This window comes from Choloepus didactylus, chromosome 13 (genome assembly GCF_015220235.1).
Source record: "Choloepus didactylus isolate mChoDid1 chromosome 13, mChoDid1.pri, whole genome shotgun sequence".
NCBI classification, from domain to species: Eukaryota; Metazoa; Chordata; class Mammalia; order Pilosa; family Megalonychidae; genus Choloepus; species Choloepus didactylus.
In genome coordinates, this window is record NC_051319.1 from 74,519,014 (window position 1) to 74,543,128 (window position 24,115).

General features: G+C 37.0%; 1 protein-coding gene across 6 annotated transcripts in view; it reads left to right on the forward strand.

Annotated features, from left to right (window-relative positions):
- Positions 1-24,115, forward strand: part of LOC119507842 (solute carrier family 22 member 4-like) — an 846,933-nt gene that overhangs the window by 620,598 nt on the left and 202,220 nt on the right. The gene's annotated exons all lie outside the window — the stretch shown is intronic.

Below are 24,115 nucleotides of genomic sequence, written 5' to 3' on the forward strand. Positions count from 1 at the left end.
TTAATGACATTCTACCCAAACTCATCTACAGATTCAATGCAATCCCAATCAAAATTCCAACAACCTACTTTGCAGACTTGGAAAAGCTAGTTATCAAATTTATTTGGAAAGGGAAGATGCCTCGAATTGCTAAAGACACTCTAAAAAAGAAAACCGCAGTGGGAGGACTTACACTCCCTGACTTTGAAGCTTATTATAAAGCCACAGTTACCAAAACAGCATGGTACTGGCACAAAGATAGACATATAGATCAATGGAATCGAATTGAGAATTCGGAGATAGTCCCTCAGATCTATGGCCGACTGATCTTTGATAAGGCCCCCAAAGTCACTGAACTGAGTCATAATGGTCTTTTCAACAAATGAAGGTGGGAGAGTTGGATATCCATATCCAAAAGAATGAAAGAGGACCCCTACCTCACCCCCTACACAAAAATTAACTCAAAATGGACCAAAGATCTCAATATAAAAGAAAGTACCATAAAACTCCTAGAAGATAATGTAGGAAAACATCTTCAAGACCTTGTATTAGGCGGCCACTTCCTAGACTTTACAACCCAAAGCACAAGCAACAAAAGAAAAAATAGATAAATGGGAACTCCTCAAGCTTAGAAAGTTTCTGCACCTCAAAGGAATTCTCAAAAAGGTAAAGAGGCAGCCAACTCAATGGGAAAAAAATTTTTGGAAACCATGTATCTGACAAAAGACTGATATCTTGCATAGATAAAGAAATCCTACAACTCAATGACAATAGTACAGACAGCCCAATTATAAAAATGGGAAAAAGATATGGAAAGACAGTTACGCTGAAGAGGAAATACAAATGGCCAAGAAACACATGAAAAAAATGTTCAGCTTCACTAGCTATTAGAGAGATGCAAATTAAGACCACAATGAGATACCATCTAACACCGGTTAGAATGGCTGCCATTAAACAAACAGGAAGCTACAAATGCTGGAGGGGATGTGGAGAAATTGGAACTCTTATTCACTGTTGGTGGGACTGTATAAATGGTTCAGCCACTCTGGAAGTCAGTCTGTGGCAGTTCCTTAGAAAACTAGATATAGAGCTACCATTCGATCCAGCGATTGCACTTCTCGGTATATACCCGGAAGATCGGAAAGCAGTGACAAACGAACAGATATCTGCAACGCCAATGTTCATAGGCAGCATTATTCACAATTGCCAAAAGATGGAAACAACCCAAATGTCCTTCAACAGATGAGTGGATAAATAAATGTGGTATATACACAACGATGGAATACTACGGCGGCAGTAAGAAGGAACGATCTCGTGAAACATATGACAACATGGATGAACCTTGAAGACATAATGCTAAGCGAAATAAGCCAGGCACAAAAAGAGAAATATTATATGCTACCACTAATGTGAACTTTGAAAAATATAAAAACAAATGGGCTTATAATGTAGAATGTAGGGGGAACTAGCAATAGAGAGCATTAAGGAGGGGGAACAATAATCCAAGAAGAACAGATAAGCTATTTAACGTTCTGGGGGATGCCCAGGAATGACTATGGTCTGTTAATTTCTGATGGATATAGTAGGAGCAAGTTCACAGAAATGTTGCTATATTAGGTAACTTTCTTGGGGTAAAGTAGGAACATGTGGAAGTTAAGCAGTTATCTTAGGTTAGTTGTCTTTTCTTACTCCCTTGTTATGGTCTCTTTAAAATGTTCTTTTATTGTATTTTTGTTTTCTTTTTAACTTTTTTTTCATACAGTTGATTTAAAAAAGAAGGGAAAGTTAAAAAAAAAAAAAAAACAAGGAAAAAAAAAAGATGCAGTGCCCCCTTGAGGAGCCTGTGGAGAATGCAGGGGTATTCGCCTACCCCACCTCCATGGTTGCTAACATGACCACAGACATAGGGGGACTGGTGGTTTGATGGGTTGAGCCCTCTACCACAGGTTTTTACCCTTGGGAAGACGGGTGCTGCAAAGGAGAGGCTAGGCAATCCCTATGGTTGTGCCTAAGAGCCTCCTCCCGATGCCTCTTTGTTGCTGAGATGTGGCCCTGTCTCTCTAGCGAAGCCAACTTGAAAGGTGAAATCACTGCCCTCCCCCCTACGTGGGATCAGACACCCAGGGGAGTGAATCTCCCTGGCAACGTGGAATATGACTCCCGGGGAGGAATGTAGACCTGGCATCGTGGGACGGAGAACATCTTCTTGACCAAAAGGGGGATGTGAAAGGAAATGAAATAAGCTTCAGTGGCAGAGAGAATCCAAAAGGAGCCGAGAGGTCACTTTGGTTGGCACTCTTATGCACACTTTAGACAACCCTTTTTAGGTTCCAAAGAATTGGGGTAGCTGGTGGTGGATACCTGAAACTATCAAACTACAACCCAGAACCCATGAAGCTCGAAGACAGTTGTATAAAAATGTAGCTTATGAAGTGTGACAATGGGATTGGGAAAGCCATAAGGACCACACTCCACTTTGTCCTAGTTTATGGATGGATGAAGTAAGAAAAATAGGGGAAGGAACAAACAGACAAAGTACCCAGTGTTCTTTTTACTTCAATTGCTCTTTTCATCACTCTAATTATTATTCTTGTTATTCTTGTGTGTGTGCTAATGAAGGTGTCAGGGATTGATTTGGGTGATGAATGTACAACTATGCAATGGTACTGTGAACAATCGAAAGTACGATTTGTTTTGTATGACTGCGTGGTATATGAATATATCTCAATAAAATGAAGATTAAAAAAAATAAATAAATAAAACCAAAGAAGTGTTATCTGTATAGTGTGTAAGAATGTCCACCAGAGTGACCTCTCAACTTCATTTGAAATCTCTCAGCCACTGAAGCTTTATTTTGTTTCATTTCACATCCCAATTTTAGTAAAGAAGATGTTCTCAATCCCATGAAACTGGGTTCAGATTCATCCCAGTGAGTCATGTCCTGCATTGCCAGGGAGATTTAAATTCCTTTGAGTCATGTCTCATGTACTGGGGAGGGCAGTGAGATATCTTGCTGAGGAGGCTTAGTGAGAGAGAGCCAGCCACATCTGAGCAACAAAGAGGCACTCAGGGGAAGATTCTTAGGCAAAACTATAAGAAGGTTTAGCTTCTCCTTCGCAGCAACAAGCTTCATAGGAGCAAATCCCAAGACAGATGGCTCAGCATATCAAGCCATCAGTGCCCTATGTTTGTGAGAACATCAGCAATAATCCAGGTGTTCTAGTTTGTTAATGCTGCTGGAATGCAAAACACTAGAAATGGATTGGCTTTTATAAATGGGTGTTTACTTGGTTACAAAGTTACAGTCTTAAGGCCATAAAGTGTCCAAGGTAATGCATTAACAATTGGGTACCTTCACTGGAGGATGGCTGATGGCATCTGGAAAACCTGTTAGCTGGGAAGGCACATGGCCAGCATCTGCTCCAAGTTCTGGTTTCAAAATGGATTTCTCCAAGGACATTCCTCTCTACGCTTCAGCTCCTCAAAAATGTCACTCTCAGTTGCTCTTGGGGGCATTTCTCCTCTCAGCTTCTCCAGAGCAAAGTTGACTTTCAAAGACCATCTCCAGAATGTCTCTGTAAGCTGAAGTTCCTCTCTCAGTTCCAGTGTGTTCTGCAAAGTATCCCTCTTGTCTGTAGCTCCTCTTCAAAATGTCAATCACAGCTGCACTGAGTTCCTTCTGTTTGCCATCTCATTTATATGGCTCCATGATTTAATTGAGACCCACCCTGAATGGTGGAGTAACACCTCCATGGAAATTATCCAATCAGAGTCATCACACACAGTTGGGTGGGGCACATCTCCATGGAAACACTCAAAGAATTACAATCTAACACTGATAGGCTTGCCCACACAAGACTAAATCAAAGATAAGGGCATTTGAGGGGACATAATACATTCAAACTGGCACACCCTGTGAGGATGTACAATACTTCCACATCCACCACCAGCTCCTCAGGGTCCCTGCATGTATATTTTAATTCTCTACACAAATTTCTTTGGGATGTGGTGCTATTTCATTCCAACATTTACAGACCTACCATATCTCACTTCCTATTCAAAGCTCCATGTAATTGAGGTGTTTGAACAAACTGATTACAGAAGTTATATTGTTTAGAAAGTATAGATCCTACACCAAATGAACTTCTCTTCCCTTCATCTTACTTCAAATTTTGAAGTTTAACACACAGTCAGTTTTCAACCCTTTACCCTTTGGCAAGATTTGCCCTAGTCTTAGACAGATCTGATTAATTCATATCTCTAATTGAAGTCTCTGCTCTTTTTCAACTTTTTAAACAGTTGCTTTAGGTGTTGATACAGACATTCATATCTGCTGAGCTCTAGCTCTGAGTTCCAGGTGTCAAATAGATACCCAATATTCCAGAGACCAATGAGGTTATGCACAAAGGAATAAACATCTCAGAATTTGGAGATAGCCATTACAATTCAGGAATAGATTTGACTGCTGTAAGTGCTTACAATCTAGGGACAATTACAATAAACATTTCCCTGTTAGGCTCTGCATATTCAATTCTGAGTTTTCACATTGAGTTAGACCATATAGGTGAGGCATTATAATGTTTGCTTTTGTTTCTGGTGTACTTCTCAAAATTCTCTCTACAGGATCCATTCACCTCATTATATGTCTCACAACTTCAATCCTTCTCCTAGTTGCTCAATATTCCATTGTAGGCATACACCACAATTCACCATATTTTTCCTCAGTGTACTGTTAGTCCACCTCCACCCACTGCAAATCATGAATACTGCCTCCATAAACACAAACGTGCAAATGTACATTCATGTATCTGCTCTGATCTTTCAAGTACATACCCTATAATGATATTGCAGGACATTATGGCCCCCACATAGCTTCTTCTGGAACCACCACACTGACCTCCAGAAAGTTTCTGCCATTCTGCCTCCTTATCAGCAGTAAATATGTACCTCCCTCCTCTCCATGTTTCTCCAGCACTTTACCCTTATTTATATTTTTCCCTACAATTTTGTAAAGATATATTCACATACCATACAATTATCCACAGTGTACAATCAGTTGTTCATGGAATCACCATATAGTTGTACATTTATCATGACATTCAGTACTTGAACATAATGATTACTATGAGAAAGTTTTTCAGTGAATGATAAAAAAGATAATAAAAAGAAAAAATGACATACAATAAATATGATAGCAAGGACAGAAAATGACACCACTACCAATACTCTCCCATATCCCTTCCTTTATCTCCCTCTCAGGCACATTTAACTTTGGTATATTACCTTTGTTACATATAATGGAAGCATATTACAATGTTACTGTAGACCATAGTCCCCAGTTTGATTTGATTATATTTTTTCCCAAATTCCATCCCCTTTTCAACACACACCATGGTTGATATTCATTTGTTCTCCCACATGTGAGATCATTTTTTATATTTGTACATTTAGTAACAGTCATTGTTCACTCCAGTTTTTTCCATGTTATACAGTCCCAGTCTTCCTCATCTATCTTTATCTCTGGTGTCATCCATTCCCCATCCCATCTCTTTCAACTTTACTCACAGATATCTTTGATCAATGTGTTTACAATGTTGTGCTAGCATCACACAGTATTATGCTATTTTTGATCTATACAATAAATCCTGCTAAACATTCTGTATTCTTTCAACATCAAATGTCTGATCTCAACCCTCTTACTATCTCCTGGTAGCCCAGGTTATCAGCTTTTAACTGTCAAAATTTGCTCATTAATGTTAGTTCATATTAGTGAGACCATATACTATTTGCCCTTTTGTTTCTGGCTAACTTCACTCAACATAATGTCCTCAAGGTTCCTCCACATTATTATATGTTCTGTGTATTTATTCTGTCTTACAGCTGCAAATATTCCATCATGTGTATATAACACAGTTTGATTATCCTCTTATGCATTGATGGACATTAGGGCTGCTTCCATCTCTTGGCAATAGTGAACAATGCATCAATAAGCAGCAGGTTACAAATGTCCATTTGTATCTTAACTTTCAGTTCCTTTGAGTATATACCTAGCAATGGAATAGTTGGGTCATAGGGCAAATCTATACTTAGCTTCCTGAGGAACATCTACACTGTCTTCCAGAGTGATTTCTCCATTCTAATTCCCACCAGCAATGAATAAGTGTGCCTCTTTCTCCACATCCTCTCCAGCACTTGTAATTTTCTGTTATGTGGATAATGGCCATTGTGGTACGTGTGAGATGAAATCTCATTGTGGTTTTCATTTGCTTTTCCTTAATTTCCAGTGAAGTTGAGCTTTCCTTCATATGTTTTGAATCATTTGTATTTTCTCTTCACAAAAGTGTCTGTCCATGTCTTTTGCCCACTTTCAATTGGGTTGTCTTTCTGTTGTTGATTTGTAGGTTTGCTTTATATATTTGGGATATTAGTCCCTTATCTGATATGTGGTTTCCAAATATTTTCTCCCACTCTGTAGGCTGCCTTTTACTTTTCTAACAAGTCCTTTGATTTACAGAAGTGTTTAATTTTTAGGAGATCCCATTCATTTATTTGTTCTTTGCTCATGCTTTGGGTATATGGTCTAGGAAACCACCCCATGTCAAGATCTTAAAGTATTTTCCTATATTTCTTCTAAGAGTCTTCTCTCCAGTGCTTATGTTCACCTGAAGGAACTAGAGAAAAAAACAGCAAACTAACCCAAAAGCAAACAGTGGGAAAGCAATAAAAAGATTAGAGCAGAAATAAATGAAATTGTGAAAATTAAAACAATACAGAGGGGAGTCTGCTTCATGCAGCCACGTCACTGGCAGTGAGGAATATCAGCCCAGTCTGTGGATCAGCCAAGGCACTGTAGTGGTGCACCCTCCGGCAGCCGCCCAAACCTGCCTTTTCTGACACATGACGACTCAGACTGCTCAGGTAACTTCTTATGATTCAGTAACCTGGGCTGTGACACTGCCTCCACAGTGAAGATGTGAGCTTTGACCCCTGGGAAACACAGGGATTTATTGAACCTGAAAAAATGTAGTTTTAGACTTCACTCAGGAAGAAGTGGTCCTTGCTGACACATAGCAGAGATAGTTTTCAGAGATATGATTCTGGAGAATATCAGCCATCTAGTCTCAATGGAACATCAGGTCTGCAAATCAGATGTAGCTTTCCAAGTTGTATCAAGGAGAGGAGCTGTGGAAAAAAGAAATAAGATTTTTCAAAAACCAGAATTCAGACAAGGATAATGGTCTTAAAATACAAGAAATGGTATCCATGTTACATATATGCAGGAAAGACACATCTAACATTATGTGATTATTAAGCTTCATGGGTATGAACCCTGGTCCTCCAAATAGATACCTGAGAGTGCAATGAATTAGGGATTGACCACATCACATACCTGAAGTAAATTGTTTTAAGTGCTAATACAGACAACATCTGTTATAGGAATTTAGGGAGAAATTAATTTCAACACAAAAGTATAACCTGGGTTTTATAAAAAGATAAATAAGGCTCACATACCTAATCTTTGAAACATAAAGTTTTCAAACCTCAAAATTGATGCAGTTGAGATGCTACAGTAAAGAATATCTCTGTTCACATAGGACAATAGCTTGTTACATAAGTAACATGGCAAAAATTTTAACTGGATACAGTCACTGAAATATTAGTGTAGAATTCATGTGTGTATGAATGAATTTTTATGGACACACTTTTTACAGTGTCTCATCTACTTCCCAGAAGCAGAATTTTCATACTTAAAAGAATAGCATTTTTCTAGTGAATTGTCAGAAGGTTTTACTCACAGCTCAAGAATGACTGAACATGTGTTAATGAACAAGGGAAAGAAATCCTACTTCAGCAGTGTATTTGGAAAAGCCCACAGTGACCAGTCATATTTTAATAAACAAAAGGAAATTTGCACCAGATGTAAATCATATTAATGTCCTTTAATTGGTAAATCATTTATTAAAATCTCTGGCTTTACACATTATAAAGGAACTCATATTGGAGAGAAGCCCCATGCATGCTGTCTATGTGGGAAAGTCTTCACTCATTGTTCCTATCTCAGAGTACATGAGAGAATTCACACTAAAGAGAAAGTGTATGAAAGTCATCTATGTGGGAAAGCCTTCACTGAATGTTCTCTCTTGAAAAAATATGAGAAATCACACTGGAGAGAAACCATATAAATGCCATGTGTGCCAGTTTAAGTATATGTGTCCCCCAAATGCCATTATCTTTGATGTAATCTTGTGTGGGCAGATGTTATCAAGTGTTGATTGGATTGTAATTCTTTGAGTGTTTCTTTGGAATGTGCCCCACCCAGCTGTAGGTGATGACCCTGATTGGATAATTTCCATGGAGGTGTTGCTCTGCCCATTGAGGGTGGGTCTAAGTTGATCAGTGGAGCCACATAAATGAGCTGAGCTGACATAACAGAAGGAATTCAGGGCAGCTGTGAGTGATGTTTTGAAGAAGAGCTACAGCCAAGAGGGACACTTTGAAGAAAGCACAGAAGCTGCAGATGAGAGACAGTTGAAGACGGCTGTTGAAAGCAGACTTTTGCTCTGGAGAAGCTAAGAGAGGACAGATACCACAAGTGCAACTAAGAATGACATTTTTGAGGAACTGAAGCCTAGAGAGGAACATCCTGGGAGAAAGCCATTTTGATACCAGAACTTTGGAGCAGACACTGGCCACATGCCTTCCCAGCTAACAGAGGTTTCTGGACACCATTGGCCATCCTCAGTGAAGATACCAGATTGCTGATGTGTTATCTTGGACACTTTATGGCCTTAAAGACTGTAACTGTGTAACAAAATAACCCTTTTATAAAAGCCAATCCATCTCTGGTATTTTGCATTCTGGCAGCATTAGCAAACTAGAACACCATGTATGTGGGAAAGCCTTCCTTAATTTTTCTTGTCTTAGAGTACAAGAGAACCCACTCTGGAGAGAAACCATATGAATGCCATCTATGTGGAAAAAACCTTATTTAGACCTTACCATCTTAGATCACATTAGAAAACTCACACTGGAAAGACACTGTATGAATGCAGTATATTTGGGAAAGCCTTCATTCAATATTCTAATCTTAGATTACATGAGACAACTCACACTGGAGAGAAACCACATGAATCTCATCTATGTGGGAAAGCCTACACTCGATGTTCTGCTCTGAAAGCACATGAGAGAACTCACACTGGAGAGAAACCATCTGAATGTAGTTTACGTGAGAAAGCTTTCACTTGATGTTCTTATCTTAGATTACATAAGAGAACTCACACTGGAGAGAAACCATATGAATATCACTTATGTAGGAAAGCCTTCACTCAATGTTCTGTGTTGAAAGCACATGAAAGAACTCACACTGGAGAGAAACCATATAAATGCTGTGTATGTGGGAAATTCTTCCCTCAATGTTTTCTTAGAGAACATAAGAAAACTCACACTGGAGAGATACTATCTATGTAGGAAAAGTCTTCAATAGAATTTCTAAACTTGGTGTACATGAGAGAATTCAACACTGGAGAAAGAACCTAGGAATGTCATCTATGTGGGAAAGCTTTGAGTCAATGTTCTGCCCTCAGAGAACATGCAAAATTCACACTCAGGTGATACCTTATGAATGTCAGCCAAGTGGGAAAGTCTTCTTAGACATCATGAGAGGACTTAAACTGCATCAAAATCTTATTTACATCATCTATGTGGGAAATCCTTCACCCATCATTCTGGCTTTAAAGTACATGAGAAAAATCACAGTGAAATGATATCTTAAGAATATTATCTGGGGAAACCTTTGTTTATTTTTGTAAACTTTGACAACATGAATGAAGGCAAATTGGAGTGAAACCTTAAGCATGTCATATATGTGAAAGTCTTCAATGTTCAGATGTTAGATTACATTATACAGTCAGTAATATAAATGTTTTGAATATGGAAGGTGTTTCAGTCCTTGACTTAAACTTAAATATACTATAAGAATTCACAACCCTGAAGAAACACTGTTTAATTAATATTGTAGAGCTTTCAGGTCATCCTGACAACTTCATCAATGTAAGCCAATTCATACTTTAGAAAATAAATATCAATGTCACCTATGTAGCAAAGCCTTTAGTAAGAGAATCTGATGATTTACAATGTGAGAGAAATCATGATATACATGTAATGAAAGTGGATGTGTCTTCATCCACTGCTACAACTGAGAGACAGGTCTTTGCCAGAGGATGGATATCCTTGAGGGAGTGCCAGACACTTGATGCTGGAGATGGTAATCTATGGAAATTCAATACAAAATTGTTTATTCATACAGCATTACTTGTAGTACAAATGAGAATTCACATTGTATAAAACCATTATTGGTGTAAATAAGTGAAGTCTTGTTTTCAGGGATCACTTATTCTTTTAGAGTTAATACTCTTCTGCTGAGGGAACAAGAATTGTTCAAAATTGCCAAGAGTTGGAAACAATCCAAATGTCCTTCAACAGATGAGTGCATAAATAAAATGTAGTATATGCATAGGATGGAATAATACACAGTAGTAAGAAGGAATGAGGTCTTGAAATATATTACAATGTGGATTAACCTTGAAGACATAATGCTGAGTGTAATAAGCCAGACAGAAAAGGAGAAATATTGTATGTTACCACTAATGTGAGCTACACAAAAATATAAAAAAGTGTCTTATAATGTAGAATATAGAGGACTTAGAGACAGAATCTAGTGAAGAGGGAATGATAGTCTAATATGTACAGATATGATAATGAGATGAACTCAAAGTATTGGAATGATCAGTTGTGATTATGTTTCATTAATGGGATTACAAGTATCAGTGATTCATTGAAGGCAAACATGTTGGTAATGGTTTGTTTCAAAGGCATGTAACCCACAGAATAACACCACAACCTGCTACTGATGAGAGCTCTGGGATATTTCACTTTGTGATAAATGTTTAAATTTGAAAGTGATGATGATTGCACAACTAAGTGAATATAATGTAAGTAACTGACCATTTAACTTGGGATGCAATTTATTTTAAGTGAAATTAGGAACCTACTAATTAATAAATCATGCCCTCAACTTGAGGCTTGCTCTTCTGAAACTTAAGGCTGTAAATGGGAGGCTGAGCCTTCCTATAATTATGCCTAAAAGATGCCTCCAGGAAAGATCTTTTGCTGCTTAGATATGGCCTTTCTCTAAGCCCAACTCAGCAAATAAACTCATTAACCTCCCTCCCATGAGGGACATGACTCCCAGGGAAATGAATCTCCCTGGAAACATGGGACATGACTGCCTGGAATGAGCCTGGCTCTGGCAGTGTGGGATTGAAAAATGCATACTTGCCCAAAAAGGGGAAAATAAAGGTAACAAGCTGAGGTTACAGTGGCTGAGAGATCCCAAATAGAGTTCAGAGGCTATCTTTGAGGTTTCTCTTATGCAAGCTCAAGCTAGATATCCCAAATGGCAGCAGTATGCCTTGCCCTAATGTACTGGTTTGGATATGTTACATACCCCCACAAAAGCCATGATATTTTAATCACATCTTGGGTGATACTTGGATTAGGTTGCTTTCAGGAAGATTTGATTCATCCAAATGTAGGTGATAACTCTGATTGAAGTATTTCCATGGAGGTGTGGTCCCACCTATTCAATGTGGGTCTTGATTAGTTTACTGGAGTCCTTTAAAAAGAAACCTCCATGCCCAGATGCTTTCTGAAGCAGACATCTTTTCTTGAAAGCAATTTGAAACCAGAATCCTGGATCAAAGGATCATCAGACACCAGTCATGTTCCTTCCAGGCTAACAAAGTTTTCTGTATGCAATGGCCTTTCTTCAGTGAAGGTAACCTCTTGTTTATGACTTGGTTTGGACACTTTTATGACTGTAGAACTGCAAATTTGTAACCAAATAAACACCCTTTATAAAAGCCAACCCATTTCTGGTATTTTGCAAAACAGCAGCATTAGCAAACTGGAACACCTCACTGAAAGTAGTCCACAAATAACTATGTCACTTCCTGAGATTCTATAAAAGATTCACTCACTAAGTATTATCTATCAGAAACTTAAATCCACCAGATTGTTCCTGTCCCACACAAGTCCTAAAACCCAGTGGCAACAGCCTCTTTAAGAACAACAATCAGATGCAGCCCATTTCCCCATACTGTTGACATCCCCTTTCAATTTGAGCAAGTTAGTGTAGTCACTTCTAGAACCTCTGAAGATAGAGAAAAAATTAAGTGAGAGAGAAGGGCAGCAACAAACAAGATAACATTTAACAAATGCCTATGAATACTGAAACATTATATACATATATATATTCTGGAGTGTTGGAATAGCTGGAAGGAGGTAAATGCCATTGTGGAACTGTTATCTATAGCTTTCTTTGAAATTTGCTTTATAGCTTCTCATTGAATTGTGCTTTGAAGGTATTCAGCATTCTGTATATACCTTATATGTCATAATAAGGAAAGAACTAAAATGGTGGAAATGCAAACCATGAAAACTTTTGAAATTACCCATGTAATTGTTTTTTGAGCTGTACATCAAGATTAACACCTCTCTGTATGTATATTTTACAATAATGGAAAAAACTGAATTAGAACTTTGACCCATGATACGCTTTAAAATTTGCTCTCCACTTGTTAAGGTGGACTTTGAAATTTATCACTGTTATGTACACATGTTGAAGATCAAAATAAAAATGCATTAAAAATAAGTAACCTGGGGAGAGAGGAGAAGATGGCAGCATAGAGAGGAGTGGAAAACTTAGTCCCCCCTGGAACAATTCATAAATGACCAAAAAACTAGTAAATAACCTGGAATAACAGTGGGGAGACAAATGTGACTGTCTACTCATCATCAACCAACCTGAACTGGGAGGAATGCCCAAAATCACAGCATAAAATCTGTAAGTAAAACTGCAGACCCATACTGAGAGCCAAGAGCTGAGAGCCCCTCCATCACAGAAGCCAGTGGTGCACTCTCTCAGCCCAGCTCCAAGTGGGGTTTTACTATTAACTGCTTGATACAGATAGCAAATCCTCAGCACGCAGACAGAGGCTTTTGGTGACAACTGACCTTGGGGGAGTCAGGGGACATATCTGTCTCAGGACAGGGAACCCAGAGGATCTGGTGCTATCTCTGGCTGATGGGTGAACCTGGGAGTTTTTCTGTCCCTTTCTCTCTCTGTGGAGAGTACAATTCTCAGCTGTTCTCAGCCTGCAACACTTTGCAGTAAAGACAGCCTCAGACATTTTAAAACCAAAACACTTAGATCAGGAGAGTCACAGAAACAAAGAACTTATTGATAGGCAAATGACATCTCTGGAGGGAGCATAGCTTCCCAAGAGGAAAGGTAGGGGCCAAGATATACTGACCATCTTTCAGTCTTGCTGGAACCAGACCCCAAAGCCTGGGGGAGGAGAGCCACATGCTACACCCTCTTACACAGGCAATGACAGGTGCATCTGCCTGGCATAAAAGCACAGGTGTCTCAATCCCCTAAGAAAAGCCATCAAGGAAACCAGATACTGAAATATTACCTCTTTCTGTGACCTGAGCCTGTTCTCCTCTGGGAAAACCTGATTGGGGTGGCCTAGGAGGTCAGATGCCTAGACAACAGAAAACTACAATCTACACTAAGAAAAATGAAGCTATGACCCAGTCAAAGGAACAAACATACACTTCAACTGAGATACAGGGATTTAAACAACTAAAGTTAAATCAATTCAAAGAGTTTAGAGAATATTTCACAAAAAAAGATAGAGGCTGTAAAGAAAACACTGGGCATATATAAGGCAGAAATTGAAAGTTCAAAAAAACAACCAGTAGAATACATGGAAATGAAAGGCAAAATACAAGAGATGAAAGACACAATGGAAACATACAACAGCAGATCTCAAGAGGCAGAAGAAAACACTCAATAACCGGAGAACAAAACACCTGAAAGCCTACATGCAAAGAAGCAGATGGAGAAAAGAATGAAAAAATATAAGCAACATCTCTGGGAACTTAAAGATGAAAAAAAGTACAAGAAAGTACATATCATTGGTGTCCCAGAAGGCGAAGAGAAGGGAAAGGGGGCAGAGTCAATAACAGAGGAAATAATTAATGAAAATTTCCCATCTCTTATGAAAGACATAAAATTACAGATCCAAGAAGCACAGCATACTCCAAACAGAATAGATCTGAATAGGCTTATGCCAAAACACTTAATCATCAGATTATCAAATGTCAAAGACAAAGAGAGACTCCTGAAAGCAGCAAGAGAAAAGCAATCCATCACATACAAAGGAAGCTTAATAAGACTATGTGCAGATCTCTCAACAGAAACCATGGAGGCAAAAAGGAAGTGGTCTGATATATTTAAGATACTGAAAGAGAAAAACCACCAACCAAGAATCCTATATCCAGAAAAGCTGTCCTTCAAATATGAGGGAGAGCTCAAAATATTTTCTGACAAACAGACAATGAGAGACTTTGTGAACAAGACACCTGCCCTACAGGAAATACTAAAGGGAACACTACAGAGTGATAGGAGAAGATGGGAGAGCATGGTTTGGAACACAATTTTGGGAGATGGTAGCACAGCAATGTAAGCACACTGAACAAAGATAGCTATGTATATGGTTGAGAGAGGAAGATTGGGAGCATGTGAGACACCAGAAGAAAGGAGGAAAGATAAAGACCGGGACTGTGTAACTTGGTGTAATCTAGAGTGTTCAACAATTGTGATAAAATGTACAAATATGTTCTTTTACAAGGGAGAACAAGCAAATGTCAACCTTGCAAGGTGTTAAAAATGGGGAGGCATTGGGGGAGGGATGCAATTAATGTAAGCTAGAGACTGTAACTAAAAGAATAATTGTATTATGCTTCCTCTAATGTAACAAAGGTGATATACCAAGGTAAATGCAGATAGGAGGTGGGGATAGGGAAGGTGTGTTGGACACTAGACATTGGTACTGTTGTCTGTTTACCCTACTTTGATTTGGGGTTGCTTTTCCTTTTGCTACTTCCTGGCTTCATTTTTGCCTCTTTCTTTTCCCTTTCTACCTTCTTTGATGCTCCCTCCTGCCTTATGGAAGAAATGTAGATGCCCTTATATAGATAGTGGTGAAGGTGGTGAACACACAAATATGTGACCATACAGAGAATGATCAATTGCTCACTAGGATGAAATGCATGGGGTGTGAACAAAACCATCTTAAAAAAATGGGTTGATGTCAAAACCTCAAGGGCAATATACTGAGTGAAATAATCCAGACACATAAGGACAAATATTGCAGGGTCTTACTGATAAGAACTAACTATAGTATGTAAACTGATAGACATGAAATTTAAGGTACCAAGATATAGGATGAGGCTTAAGAATGGGGACTGGTTGCTTAGTATGAGCAGAATGCTCAACTACGATGAACTTAAATGTTTAGAAATGAACAGAGGTGTTGGTAGCAAGATGTGAGAATAACTAACAGTGCTGAATGGCATGTGAATGAGGTGGAAATGGGAAGCTTAGAGTCATATATGTCACCAGAAGGAAAGTTGGAGGTCAAAAGATGGGAATGTATAAAACTGAATCCTATGGTGGGCAATGTTCATGATTAACTGTATGAATATTAGAAAACTCTTCCATGAACCAGAACAAATGTATGACAATACAACTAGAAGTTAATAATAGCGGGGCAAATAGGGAAGACATATATACTATTGCAAACTATATACTACAGTTTGTAGTATTTCAACATTCTTTCATAAACAGTAACAAATGTACTATACCAACACTACAAGTCAACAATTGAGGGGGGTTGGTTAGGGATATGGGAGAATTCAAGTTTCCTTTTCTTTTTCTTTTTTTTCCCCATCTTTCACTTTATTTCTTCTCTGGAGTAATGAAGTTTCTAAAAATTGAACAAAAATTAAGTGTGGTGATAGATGCACAGCTGTATGAGGGTACCAGGGACAACTGATTGTACACTTTGGATCTTTGGATAATTGTATGGTATCTGAACAATCCCAATTAAAAAAAAAAGTAACCTGAGGTCAGCTTAATTAACAGATGAGTAATTGAAAATCTAATATGTTGGCACATTCTAGTTTTGTTTAGATTTAGTTCTAAATACAGAAATTTGAAACAGAAAATAAATGAATGTTATCTCAAACTTTTAGGACACAAAATTATGATTTCTAAAGATTAACTTTTATAATATGTATGTTCTTGGCAAGGATCCATGAAAACAAGGATAAATAAAAATACTTAAGAGATAGAGTCTTCTGATACATAAATACTCTTTTAAAACACCATTTAATATTGCCATAAAACTTCAAAAGGAATTGAAAACAAAACAATTTATATAAAATTAAAAAAAAATAGAGAGGATTAACAAAACCAGATGTTGGTTCTTTGAGAAAATAAATGAAATCAAAGGAATCTTATCTAGGCTAAGAAAAACAAAGAGAGAGCAGATGCAAAATAATAATATTGGAAATGGGAAAGGGGGTATAACTACTGATCCCACAAAAATAAAGGAGATAATGAGAGGATGGTATGAACAATTATATGATAAAATCTAGACAAATTAGAAATAGACAGCTTTCTAGAAAAACATGAAAAACCAACATTGACTCAAGGGTAAATAGATGACCTCAACAAACCAATCAAAAATAAAGGGATTGAGTCTGTCATCAAAATTCTCCCAAAAAGAAAAGTCCAGGAATAGATGGATTCACATGTGAATTCTACCAAACATTCAAGAAAGAATTAGTACTAATCCTGATCAAACTCTTCAAAAAAATTGAAGAGGAGAGAAAGCTACCTAACTCATTCTATGAAGTCAACATCACCCTAATGCCCAAGTCAGATGCAGACACTACACAAAAAGAAAATTATAGACTAATCACTTTAATGAATATAGATGCAGAATTCCTCAACAAAGTACTCACAAATTAAATCCAGCATCACATTAAAAGAAACCCCATGGTCAAGTGATATTTACTCCAGGTGTGCAAGGTGACTTGATCACAAGAAAATCAATTAATGTATTACACCACATCAGTAAATCAAAATGGAAAAAGTATATGATCATCTCAATTGATGTAGAAAAGGCACTTGACAAAATTCAACATCCTTTCTTGGTGAAAATACACTGATTTATAGGTTCAATGAAATACCAATTAAAATCCCAGCGACTTACTTTGCAGACATAGAAAAACCAATAATCAAATATATTTGGAAGTTCAGGGTACCCCAAACAACAAAATTACCTTGAGAAAGTGGAATGAAGTGGAGGTCTCACACAATCTGACTTTGAAGCATATTAAAAAGCTACAGTGTTCAAGAGCATGGTTCTGGCATAAAGCTAGATATACTAACCAATGGAATCAATCTATCATCTACTGTCAATTGATCTTTCATAAGGGGGTCAAGCCCACACAACAGAAAAAGAGTAGCTTCTTCAATAAATGGTGTTTGGAGAACTGGATATCCATGTCTAAAAGAATGAAAGAGGACTCCTATATCACACACTATACAAAAATTGACTAGAAATGGATCAAAGACCTACACATTAGAGATAAGAATATAAAAGTTTTAGATGAAAATGTAGAGAAATATCTTAAAGATCTTGTGACAGGAGGTAGTTTAATAAACCTTACATCCCAAGTGCAAGCAATGAAAGAAGAAACAGATTAAAGAGATCTCCTCAGAAGTAACAAATTTTGTACATCAAAGGACTTCATCAGAAAAATAAAAATACAGCCTCCACAATGAGAGACAATATTTGGAAACCACATATCAAATATGGATTTAAAAGCCAGAATATATAAAGAGACCCTACAACTCAACAAAAAAGATGACTCAATTAAAAACTGGACAAATACATAGATAATTTTCTGAAGAGGAGATACAAATGCCTCAAAAAAATATGAATAGATGCTCAACTGCACTATTAGGGAAATGCAAAACAATAACAAAATGAGAAATCATTTCACATCTACTAGGATGATCATTATCTTAAAAAAACAAACACAAAATTTCAAGTGCTTTAGAAGATTTGGAGAGTCACACTTATTCTTCCCTATTGGTGGGAATATAGAATGCTATAGGCACTCTGGAAGGAAGTATGGCATCATTTCCTCAGGAAGCCATATGATCCAGCAATTTCATTACTAGTTATATACTCAGAGGAACTGAAAGCTAAGACAGAAATGGACATTTATAAATTGATGTTTATAGTGGCATTATTCATGAATTCCTATAGATGAAAACAGCTCAAGTGTCCATCAACAGATGAGTGGATAAAGAAACTGTGGTATACATATTATGGAATATTACACAGCTGTAAGACAGCTATAATAAATAAATGTTAAATTAAACATTTAACAGCATGGATGAACCTTGAGAATATTATGCTCAATGAAATTATCCAGAAAAAAAGACAAATACTCTATGGTCTCATTAATTTGAACTAACCTTAATTAAGAAATTTTGAGAGTTAAAACTGAGAAGTCAGGTTATCAGGAGATGAAAAGATGGTAGATATTTGGCATTTGATGCTGTATGAGTAGAAAATATTCAACAGGATTGAATGTATAGATCCAGAAATGGATAGCACAAAACACTGTGGTGGTAGCACAATATTATACACACATTGAGAGAGGGGGTGGGCAAGATAGTGGAGTGGTGAACTGTAGGTTTTATTTATTCCTCCAGGGAAGTTGATGGAAAAACAGGAACTGCATGCACCAGACAAGGCAGAGCAATTTGACTTTGGGCATACTTCATACACCACTCATGAATAAGTGGAATAGCTGAGATCAGCAAAATCTGTAAGTTCTCACAACCAGGGGACACATGCCCCTCACTGCCAGGCACAGTGCTGTGGGAGGAGGGGCTGTCAGTGCTGGGAAACAGGAAGGAGAACTACAGTTGCAGCTCTGATTGAAAACTCAGACTGCTGATCAAAAACTCCAAACATAGGTAGACTGAGAGCAGACAGTAGAGAATTGGGGAGTAGTCAGCCTGGCAGAGAGGAAATATGGCTAGAAAAAACAGCAAGTAAACCAAAAATGAAAATAGACTTTTTGGAGTTCTCATGAACATAATATGGAGAAGGGAGGGGCTCAAACAGAATCAGATGCATATGCAAATCCAGAGGGCAAAGACCCTTGTCTTAAGAGCCAGTTTCTCTGCTTTCTTGATTTTTCTTTAAAGGCCCTCAACTCCTTGTCTCTTAGCATTTCAGTAGCCCATTAGAACTGCAAGGAGGGCCCTTCTTTTTCTTTCTCTTTCTTTTTTTAATCTTTTTCTCTTTTTCTAAAACAATTACTTTAAGAAGCCCATTACAGAAAACCCCTAAAATAACTCTATCAAGTTAAGCAAATGCCAAGAGGCCAAAAACAACAGAAAATTTTAAAGCATATGTAAAAAACAGGTGATATAGATAATTCAAACACAAACATCCAAAGCAAAAGATCAGAGGAGACACAGTACGTGGAGCAATTAATCAAAGAACTAAAGAAAAACAATGAGAGCATGGCACAGGATATAAAGGACATGAAGAAGACCCTAGAAGAACATAAAGAAGAAATTGCAAAAGCAAATAAAAAATAAATGATCTTATGGTAATAAAAGGAACTGTTGACCAAATTAAAAACATTCTGGATATTCATAGTACAAGACTAGAGTAAGCTGAACAGCTAATCAGTGATCTCGAGGATGACATAATGGAAAATGAAAGAACAAAAGAAAGACTGAGGAAAAATTGAAAAAATCAAAATGGACCTCAGGGGTATGATGCATTATATAAAACATCCAAATATAAGAATCACTGGTGTTCCAGAAGGGGAAGAGAAGGGTAAATGTCTAGGAAGAGTTTTCAAAGAAATTGTTGGGGAAAAATTCCCAAACTTTCTAGACAACACAAATACACAAATCATAAATGCCCAGTGAACTCCAAATAGACTAAATCCAAATACACCCACTCCAAGCCATATTCTGATCAGAATATCAAATACTGAAGAGAAGGAGCAAGTTCTGAAAGCAGCAAGAGAAAAGCAATTCACCACTTACAAAGGAAACAGAATAAGACTAAGTAGTGACTACTCAGCAGCCACCTTGGAGGTTAGAAGGCAGTGGCATGACATATTTAAAATTATGGGAGAGAAAAATTGCCAAGATTTCTTTACCTGGCAAAGCTCTCCTTCAAATTTGAAGGAGAGCTTAATTTTTCATAGACAAACAAATGCTGAGAGAATTTGCTAACAAGAGACTTGCCCTACTTGAGATACTAAAGGGATCCCTACCAACAGAGAACAAAGAAATAAGAGAGAGAGAGAGAGGTGGAGAAAGGTTCAGTAGTAAACAGATTCAGTATGGGTACATTAAAGCACATTAAGAGAGAGAGGGAAAAATATATCTGACAAACATAAACCAAAGGATAAAATGGCTGATTCAAGAAATGTGTTCACAGTAATCACATTGAATGTAAATGGATTAAAGTCCCCAATTAAACGATATAGGCTGGAAGAATGGATAAAAAATATGAACCAACAATATGTTGCATAAGAAGGCTCATCTTAGACACAGGGACAGAAAGTAATTGAAAGTGAAAGGGTGGAAAATATATTTCATTTAAGCTACAGCCAAAATAAAGCAGGGGTAACAATATTAATCTCGGATAAAATAGACTTTAAATGCAAAGATGTTTTGTAATTTTAGGTCATTGTAGATTTTATCATTTTACAGTTCTAAAATATTTGCTATCTCCTTATGAATAAAATTAATTCATTACATAAACTGAAGTGAGAATGATAGGAGGCAAAGAAATAATTTTTTGCAGGCACACTTTTTAATACATATTTAGATTTATTTTAGTGCATATAAATGAACAAAGTCTCCTAATAGAATTATGCATTGAAGGATTAGTACTCAACAAATCCCTATAGGGCCAATTATCATGCAATTAATAAGGCATGAGATATATTTGTTAAAACATAGAACAGAAATAAGCAATACCATATAATAGCAAAATATTTAAATCTTAAAATAAGAAGTTGGTATTTCTGAGCAAAATTTCTGTAACTATTTTATTGCACTTGTGAACCAGTTCTTTCCATCCAAATTAGTTTTGAAACTTGAATTTAATAAGCAATAAATTGCCCTCATTTTCAGAAGATTAATTGGCTGGATAGAATGGGCTCACAAGTGTAGTAAAAATAATCATAGAAATACTGCTCAGCAATACAAACTTTTCCTTATTTTTAAGTTTTAAAAGTCATTATGAAAACAGTCCCAAAGAAGAACATTACAAGTTTTGTTCAATGGTACATAATTAAATAACTAAATATTTATTACACAATTTCAATGGCATGTAATTAAATAAGTAAATATTTATTACAATTCTATTGAGGTTTTTTCTTCACTTAAAAATTAATGTAAAAACTAGAAGTATAAAACTGTACCTTAAATTTTGTTGTGATCTGGGTTTGCACATGTAGTATTCAGAGATGTAAATTCTTATGTGCATTAATCTCTTTGATATCTTAATTGTATATAACTCATAAAATTTAATTTGGAAACATATATCAAGACAAAATAATGATAACATTGGATCCATTATTTTCACTTTTGTATAGTTATCTGGAAAAATATTCAATAGAAAGTGGGAGTGATATTCATATATACATATACACATATATGCATATACATATACATACCTATTTGTATATACATGATTTCAAATCTACACATACACATCTTACTACATTTATATATATATACAAATGTTTGCATGCTTAATAATATATATAAATTGAAGAGGACTTGTACAATGAATGAGGTAGTATTTTAAGTAGATTACTATATTGAATTAGGACAATTTGCTGTAGGTTGGTTAGGTAAATACTATTAAATAACTGAAGAATATGTGCACTTTTAAGAATTAGTTAAAAAATATATCAGTTCCAAAATAATGAGATGAGAAAACAGAAAAAATGTGTTTGTGGGCCACACTAGAACAATGCATTCAGAATTAAATTTTCCCTTAGCAGCAAAACATGTGGCACAAGCAATTTATTACTAATGCTTATTTTTAAATGGTATTACAATGCTGTAATACTGCTATTTAGGGAGACAATGTATAATTCAGCATAGAGTCAATATTGCCCAGCTTGTGCGTTTTTCTTCTTGAATAATATCAATAGATATTTGTGCTCCCTCTTGCTTGCTAGCACTTGCAAATTTGGGGTGAACTGTGAATTAGAGCATGGTGCTTAATAATTCTGTGAAGCAAAAATGAGGGTCAGCTGGAAGAAGTGATCATTTAACATTATCATTTTACCAAGAGTATGTTGAAGGAATTTGTCCATGGATGCACATGTTGCACATTTTGCATCACACCAATGATAGCATACAATTAAATTTCTAAAATTTTATGATATGATTTGCCTTTCCTCCAGTGTCCAGTAACACATTCTCCATTTCTTTTGAAAGTCTCATCAGAAGCACAATAAAATCCATAACTCCTTCACAAGGCCATCTAGGATTAGTATGTCTTCCACCTCAAAATTCTTATAACCTGTGGCTATTACCAAATTCCAAAAACCACTTCCACATTTTTATTTATTTGTTACAGTGAAACCACTCTTCCTTGCATCAAAATCTGTATTAATTTCTTAGAACTGATATAAAAATTTCCTACACACTTGGTGTTTTAAAACAACAGAACTTTATTCTCATTTCCAGAGACTAGAAGTTTGAAATAAATTTGTGTGTAGGATCATGCTCCTTTCAACATCTCCAGAGTATCTTTTCTTGCCTTTCCCAGCTTCTGGTAGCCACAGTTGCTCCCTAGATTTTTTTTTTTTTTTTTTTTTTTTTTAAGGTAGAACCAAGTTTATTAATGACAGCCTTTATGACAACCACTCTCAAGTGTAAAAAATAAAGGGTGATTAAAATTTATAATTCACTTGGACTTGGTGTTTGGCCTTTCACTGGATGTGCCTAAGGGTGGGGATATCGTCTGATTCTGAATTAACTGGTCAAGTGGAGTTCACCGGAGAATGAGGTAATAAACAAAAAAAGACAAACGTGCCTATTGGAGAGCTCAAGTCTTCTCCATGATGGCATGAAATTACAAAACAACTGTGGTGTGGGAAGAGATGAAATGAGATAATCGTACAGCTGGAATATGGATTAAACATCTCTAACTATACAGACACACAAGCACACGTGCACAGTCAGACACACACCCAAACTGTGGAGACTAGATTTTAAAAGAATTGTTGTCCTGTATCTGAGCACAATGACACAGCCATCAGCTGCAGTGAGGCCACATGGGGCTGAAATGGAAAACCTTGCTAAATTTCCACCAAGCATGCTAGCTAGCTGCCCAGTTATGTGCTGTAAAATATGCCTGTGGTTTTCCCAGCATTCCACAGACTAGTATCTGCTCCCCAGGAGAGCAATATCTGGTGGACATATTCAGGGCATACCAGTTGGAGGAAAATCTGGGGGCAAATCTTGTCCCACTTAGTGGAGCAGGGGCAGGGGCAGCACCAGTGCCAGGCAAGTGGTTTCCCACTTTGTGTCACAGACATTTGCCCCAGCTTAATGTACTCCCCTCCAAAGTGTTTGTGCTTTGTTAACTACTCTGATGGTTAGTCTACAATAAGAGAACAGAAGGAGCTGGGGTCATGCGTTCTTTTAATAGAGGCAAACTAAAACAGGAAAGGAAAAAAAAAAGGAAGCTTTTTGATTGTGTCAACACTGCTTTGGAATTGGGTTTAGTTCCATTCAAAGAGAAAGAGGGAGAGGGTGCAGGAGGCCACGAGGCTCAACCCTGTAACAAGTCTGTTGAGTCCATGGAAGCATTTGCGATGGCACAGCTGGTCTCTTCCTGCCACGACCGCATAAAGGCCATGAGCCCAGGAAATAAATGCTGACCAAAAACATTTTCAAATGTTCGTAGGAAGGATGGCAGGAAAGGGAGATGGTGGATTGATTCACAGGGCATGCAGGTAGGATTACACAAAAGAAAAACAGTCGAGCTGAGTACGAGAACATTTTAAAATATAAGAGAAACTGAATCATAGCTTTCACCTTTGGGAGACAAAACAAAACCTACAAGAAACAAAAACCCCA